General features: G+C 33.3%; 1 pseudogene; it reads left to right on the forward strand.

Moving 5' to 3' along the window:
- The first annotated feature begins 1,881 nt into the window (after positions 1–1,881).
- On the forward strand, positions 1,882–3,735 carry LOC112823542 (protein DBF4 homolog A pseudogene; annotated as a pseudogene).
- The last annotated feature ends 4,209 nt before the right edge of the window (positions 3,736–7,944 follow it).

Consider the following 7,944-nt stretch of genomic DNA (forward strand, 5'->3'; position numbering starts at 1 on the left):
ATTCTACCATAGTAATCAGATTTTTACCAGTACCAAGAATTATTCAGCTTAGACTTTCTTACATCTCTCTATTCATATTCCTCATAATTAAGAAGCAGCTGTTTCTAGCCTTCTCTGACAGCAACTGTCAGCTGCAGATGGGATATTGATGATCGAGGAAAATGACAGATTGCTTAATGCCAGTGACTTAATACCACATTGAGGAGTCATAGAGATACAATATCTACATTTTACATCTTTACCTTATAATTGGCTTATTTCTGTCAGATTTCAGCAGGAGGTCTTACAATTTCTTTTAGGATAAAACCATGAATATATGATAAGACATACCTATAGCTATATCTCATGCTCTTTCTGTATCAAAATCAAATACTAATAATCAAACACCTTGTTTCAAGCAAGATTCGTTATTAACAGATTTGTCAGATTATTTACTCTATGATTTCCTTTTGTATTACAGAACTATTCTAAATTAGACAATACATAATGAAGGTTTATATATCATTAACTCCAGCCTAACTTTCAATTAAAGAAGAGAATGGTTACTGGAGCTTTCTTTTAGAAAGTTATTTATTTTTGCTTTTCAGAAGGATAACACAGAAGCGGAAGAGAATCTCAGGGACAAATATATGGTGGTTCTAATAATTACAAAACTTCTGTTGTGTATTTGATTTCAAACCATATATGAATTATTTAGTTAACCCTAAGTTTAAAGTGTAGGAAATGTGCACTCAATTGAAACAATGATCTAAAAGTGCTAATTCCTTACAAGTTATATAACTGAATTCTTTTTCTTTTTCTGAAAAACTATCAATGGCTTATTGCACATGAAAAATGAAGAAATAAAATAGGTAACATTCAACTTAGAGATATGATGGGAGAGGCAATATCTAATCATATCTGTCCAAGTTAAATCCCTGATTGTATTCTGTATCATTACGTAGATGCTTATACAAATAAAATATCTACAGATGAAGAGCAATAGGGGTGTTGTTGTAGTTAAGACTGTCTAAAAATAGTTGGAACATTCTTAACTCCAGGGGAAAAATGCACTAAATTTTTTTTAATTTTTATTTTTTAAAGATTTTATTTATTTATTTGTCAGAGAGAGAGAGAGCGAGAGCATGAACACAAGCAGCGGGAGTGGAAGAAGAAGCAGGCTTCTCACTGAGCAGGGAGCCCGATGTGGGGCTGGATCCCAGCACCCTAGGATCATGACCTGAGCCCAAGGCAGACGCTTAATAACAGCCACCCAGGCGCCCCTGCACTAAAATCTTATATTAGGTTTATTTTGTTTTTATTTTCTTTGTTTTGTTTTATGTCTTTTGCTTTTGCATTGAATCAGACTATTTTTGGAGTAAAACAATTGTGATGAGAAATCCTACAATAAAACGGGATTACCTGTTTCATTTAAATATTGCAGCAGAATAACCTTTAGAACAAGTAGTAAAAAAAAATCAGCAGTTTCTCTGACATTACTCTTTTAAGCTTTTTAACATTTCATATTTACAGAAAATGTGCAGAAAAATCACCAAGAATTTCCATGTTTTACCCAGATTCCCCAAATGTTAACACTTTATGTGCTTTACCATTTTATCTATCTAACCTATTTATCATCTAAATTTTATTTCTTTTTTCTAAACCTTCTGAAAATAAGTTGTAGACCTGCTTTCCCTTTGCCTTAATTATTTCAGTATGTGCTTCCTAAAAACAAACTTTTTTACATGAAATAGTAGAATTATCAAAATGAGGAAACTACTGGTAGTCCGTAGATGGGGAGAGACAAATGCCAGTAAATCTGCCTTGAGGAGCAGTGTTTTCATGGCGGTCTAGCGCGTGACACCCTCCCTGGACCCAACACATAGGTACTCAGCAGCTGCCATGAACTCTGGAGCCCTGAGGATCCACAGCAGAGGACATTTCCAGGTCAAAAGTGAAAAAAAATCCAAATATAAGCCACTTTGGGGCAAGTATTTTACAGTGACTTACCTTCTGTCACCATATCTGGGAGGGCAAGTTGAAGAATTTCTCAGCAAAGATATCAGATATCTTATTTCAAATAAAAGGAAACCAAATTTGCACAAACTTTGGGAAGAATTTCTTCTGTACTAAGTCCAGAATCTGCATATACTGCACAGACCACTTCACCTCATGCCACCCATGATGGAAGTTCTATTAAGTCTCTACATTCAGTGTGTTTGAGTAGAGGAAAATCATTGGTTGAAAAAGTTATCAAGGATTATGATTTTATTCCTTCAAATAGTATATTATCAAGTGCTATATCATGGGGAGCAAAAATTCTTCATATTGATGAGGAAAAGAGTAGGTATTGGCACCCAGAAAGCAAGAACAGGGAGACTCAAAAAACCTTTTGTAAAGGTGGAAGATACAAACCAACTTTATAGATCATTTTATCTTCAGCTGACCAATATGCCTTTTATAAATTACTCTATTCAGAAGCGCTCCAGTCCATTTGATGTAGATAAACCATCTAGCAACCAAAAGCAAACTCAAAATCCAAACAGATGGCAATAAATATGGTGGAATCCTGATTCAATGACATTTGAAAGAGAAGAAAAAATGGATACTGAGAATAATACTTGCAGAAATATGAAGCTCTTGAAACTCATCTTCCAAGTGAGCAATACAGAAACTGCAGAGTAATCATTACCAAGGTCTTGATGATATTGTATCTAAGTTAATTTTTGACTTTATGGAAAATGAAAGGGACATGCCTAAAAAGAAAATAATAAAATACAGTATTTGATCCCTTTTTCCTATTATTGCAACTATCCTGAAAAAAATCTGAACCAAAAGAAAAGCTAAGATTGCAACATTTTTCTCAGAAAGATTTCAGAGGAAATAATGTACGAGGAATTGAGCAGTTTCCTATTTAAAGAAACCTAGGAACCTGAACAAAAATTTGTGTTTATTTCAGAATGCATCCCCTACCCTTCAAGCAAATTGAGAGGACTTGATGAGAGACAACCAGTATATGTTCCATGTTAAAAATCCAGCAGAAAATGGTATAAAACAAAATTTTACAAATCTACCTCCACATAAAAATAAATAGGGATGTATTCCTGACATTTATGAACATAAATTAATAATAAATGAAAATGACTTAGAAGAACTAAGGGTAGATCACTGTCCATGTAAGCTACAGGTATCTGTACAAGTTTCTAATGTCAATACAGGTAACACTGCATCTCAACCAAAACAAAAGTCAGATGCTGTGCTTTTTCCAGCAAAGGATCTGAAAGAAAAGGACCTTCACCCAGTATTTGGTCATGATTCCAGACTGTTAGCAATAAACAATTCACAGAAGTAGCTAACAATTCAGGCAAAGACTCCATTCCAAAGTCCTCCTAAAGAACCCAATGAATGTGAAAACCAAGAATATGGATAGTTTACCTTTTGGTAAGATCCATTGGAAAGTGAAAATATTATTAAGAATGAATAAAACAGAATCTGGAATCAAGTGTGGAATTTGATAAGGAAAAAACTGAATTTCTTATTATACAAGAAGGAAACAGAGTTTGTACCTCACCAGTACAATCCCTGCTGGACTTAGTTCAGACTAGTGAAGAGAAGTCAGAATTTTTGGGTTTCACAAGCTATACTGAAAACAATGGTATAGGGGATGCTTTAGATATTTGGGAAGAGGAAAATTTAGATAATGTTGTCGATGTTTTTCTCTTCCCTTTCAACTTCTGCAACTTTACTGACTTTTAGACTTAAAAAAATAAATATCTTTCAGAAGTGGAAAAAAAATCAGGAAACTACCATTGATACAAGTCTATCAGTCAACCTGTAGACCTTACAGATATTTTTTCCAGTTGGCAAATAATAAATGCACTCAAAAACAAATTCATTTTTTCCATTTTCCTTTAATGAGCATTTACTTTAAGTTTTCTATTTTATTTTACAGCATTCACAATTTTTTCTATATTTTTCTGTTATAATAATGAGAAAATTGGTTGAAGTAATACATTTATACATGGCCTTCTGACATGCATCAAGAGAAAAGATTATTACCAACTCTGGCTGAATGGAAACTTCTATCATCCCATATGCATTATGTTTCCAGCTGACAGTGTTTTTCTCTTATTTAGTGTAACCAACCCACACACTAGATTTGGGAGATTAAGAGGCCTCAAGAAATAGTGCTTTTTTAAACTTGGAGCCTCAATACATAGAGAGTTACAAAGAGATTAAATAGATGGAGAGCAAAAACTCACTTTGATAGCTTCTATAACTAAATGGGAGAATATGCACTGAAGTCTATTAGTCAATGAGAATTGCTAATAAATACCCCAGAATCAGGAAAGCCTAGTGCATCTAACCAGCAAAGTGGGGCAACCACATGCCTTTTCCTCAGGGAGAAGCTTCTCTAGAAATATCACATGGCCTTTCAAATCCAAAAGTGCTATGAATGAGATACCTTGAACAAATCTTCCAATGAAAGCACTAAGTATTTTAGAAAACATTTTTTTCAATTGTAATTACTCACTAGACTGAATTTATAAGCAAATAAACAGAAATCTGACACTAATGAAGAGCAAATCACTGGATTGGAGGATAGACCAAAAACATTTAGCCAGCAGAGAGTAAAATATATAGAATACAAGATGTAAGACAGAATCTATTTTTGATGTTTGACTACTGACACTTTCAAGCCCAACTTCTCCCCAATTCCCTTTTGCCCCATAACTCATCAGGTTGATTAGAAAGTCCAGGATCTCCTTCCCTTGATGCTGTGCAGGAACTACAAATAATGCAAATTGTGCTTGGGAACCCTAATGTCAGTCCAGCCCTCACCATAAGAAGAGAGCTACTGACTGGAACCTTTCTTCATCAAGCCAGTTTTGACCAGCTTGGGTACCACTGTGTTTTCCATGGAGTGCCTTCTGATATGAGTAATAAATCTTTTCATATCTTCTGGTTTAGATGTGACATCATCAGTCTTGACATCTGAACCAATTTTGAGTAGATGGGAGTAGGAATTAATTCTGCTTTCCATGGGGGCAATCAAAAGGTACATGAAAAAGAGCACAGTTAGGTTGTAAACCATCTCCTTCCCATAGGATTTAGTAAGAATTTTTAATAATTTTATGCATAATAAAAATTTTAAAGTAAATATTCCCCAAATTTATTGTCCTCAAATTCTTTCATCACATTTCCGTAAGAATATAAACTTGGATATTATCAGAAATTAACTTGATGTTATTATGTTTTCACTCTCTGATTATCAGGGTCTTAACTAGCTATGTTTTTTGAGATTTGTTTTCTGCAGAGTCAAAAATGAAGCAGGTGTCTTAAAATTAAGTTGCTATTTTTTCTATCACATGTCATCATTTAGAAATAGTGATCATAGACTAAAAACCTGGTTATTAATCAGAACTTGTTTAGACCATGAAAGTCTAACCTCACTCTTTTCCACCTGAATGACTTGGTATTATTAAACTAGAAGAAGCAAAACATATTTTTTAAATTATTTTTAAATAGATGACTTAAAAGGCCTTTGAAAAGATAACTTCTACAATTACAAAATGCCACCTTTAAAGTTGTATTTTGTCATGCTTCAAATGTGAAACTTTAAACAGAGTTTTTAAAAATCTCTACACCTTACATAATCATAGGTGTAACTTCATTTAAACATCCTTTGATTAGAGGAGCAAAATAATCTATATGACTTAAGGTTGACAATTTTATTATTTTGGAATTGTGGGTTTGTGGAATTGTCAAAAAAGCACCAGCCTTGAATGTATCTAACACTTTCACCTCATTCTTTGGAAATGGGTTTCTCCATTGCTAAAAAAAACAAGATTGGACTTAATATCACCTAAGCTTTCTTCTACTTCTAAAATTATGTGATTTTCTTTGTGACATATATCCCAAATTCAGTAAAGTCATTAATTTTAGAAAACCTTGAGTACATAATTAATATTATTAGACTTGATGTTTACCAGAAGTGGGTATTTTATGTTTATTTTTTATCTACTTCTTTTTCTAATTTTTTAAAAGATAAAAGTAAAGTACTCTTACTTTATATAAAAGTAAGTACTATTCCATTTTATATACCACATCCTCTTTATCCATTCATTCATCAAAGCACTTAAATTGTTTAAAAATTTTGGCTATTGTAAATAATACTACAATGTACAAAGTACAATGTACAAAGTAAGGGTGCATATATATTTTTGAATTTGTGTTTTCATATTCTTTGGATAAACACTCAGAAATGAAAAACTGGATTGTATAATATTTGTCTTTTTTATTTTTTGAAGAAACTTTGTACTGATTTCCCTAATGGTTGCACCAATTTATAGAGTGTATGGGGTTCCCTTTTCTCTACATCTTCACTAAATTGGATTGTTTTATTTTATTTTTTTTATTGTTAAGTTTTGTGAGCTTTTCATATATCAGGTATATGATTTACAAATAGCTTCTCTAATTCAGTGGGTTGTCTTTTAATTTTGGTGATCATTTCCTTCACTATGCAGAGGATTTTTTTTTTAAGATTTTATTTACTTATTTGACAGAGAGAGACAACACAAGCAGGGGGAGTAGGAGAGGGAGAAGCAGGCTTCCCATGGAGCAAGGAGCCCAATGCGGGGCTCGATCCCAGGACCCTGGGATCATGACCTGAGCCGAAGGCAAACGCTTAATGACTGAGCCACCCAGGAACCCCTATGCAGAGGATTTTTAGTTTCATGTTTTTACATGTGTTTATTTTTGCCTTTGTTTCCCTTGCTTTTGAAGTTAGATCCCAAAGCATATCAATAAAACTGATATCAAGGAGCTTACTGTCTAGAATTTCTTCCAGGAGTTTTATGGTTTTAGGTCTTACATTCAAGTCTGTTATTTATTTCAAGTTAATTTTTGTGTATGGTGAAAGAGAGTGCTCTTGTTTCATTCTTTATTGTTTGGCTATTCAGTTATCCCTGAGCACTTTACTGAAGATGTTTTTACTCCATTGTATGTTCTTGGCTCCTTTGTCATAAATTAATAGTCCCTATATGTGTGGGTTTATTTTGGGGCTCTCAATTATGTTTTATTGAACTGTGTTTGATGCCAGTACCATACTGTTTTGATTATTACAGCTTTGTAGTATAGTTTGAAATCAGGAAACATGATACCTCCATCTTTGTTCTTTCCCAAAGTTGCTTTGGCTATTTGGGATGTTTTGTGTTTCCATATAAATTTTAGAATTATTATTTTTTATTTCTGTGAAAAATGCCATTGGGATTTGGGTAGATATTGCACTGAATCTGTAGATTGCATTGGGTATTATGGACATTCTAACAATATGTATTTTTCTTTTATTTTATTTATATCTTCTTCAATTACCTTTGTCAATGTCTTATAGTTAAGAGTTGATATTTAAAACACAAAAGAACGAGGGGTGCCTGTATAGTTCAGTGGGTTAATGTCATCATTTCAGGGTTATGAAATTGAGCACCAAATCAGGCTCCATGGTGGACATGGAGCCTGCTTGAGATTCTCCTTCTCCCTCTCCCTCTGCTCCTACCCCTCCTCTAAAAGCAAAAACAAAAACAAAAAACCTGAGAGTAACATCAGTAAGATGATAAAATAGAAGCTTGAGCCCCTGGTATCCCCATGGAGAAACAAACCTAATAACAATATATGAGACAAATTATCTTTATGACATTTCCAAAAACCAATTTAGAATGTGCAGTACCTCAAGCAAACACAAAGCCAAAAACCACATCAAAGTAGTTAAAAAGTTTGTTGCATTTGACAGCTAAAGCCCATTCCCTTTCTCTAATATGTAAATGGTGGTAAAGATGGCTGGATGTTTATCTAATTCTAATTGACCTTTTTTCTGCTTAGATATTTAAAATTCTGATAAAGAAATATTAAAACAATTATAGAGATAATACATTATAATTAATATTGAATTCTTCATTAGAATTTGGA

Source organism: Callorhinus ursinus, unplaced genomic scaffold (genome assembly GCF_003265705.2).
Source record: "Callorhinus ursinus isolate GAN/ISIS: 27379988/994484 unplaced genomic scaffold, GSC_fseal_2.0 scaffold5, whole genome shotgun sequence".
In the NCBI taxonomy this organism is placed as follows: Eukaryota; Metazoa; Chordata; class Mammalia; order Carnivora; family Otariidae; genus Callorhinus; species Callorhinus ursinus.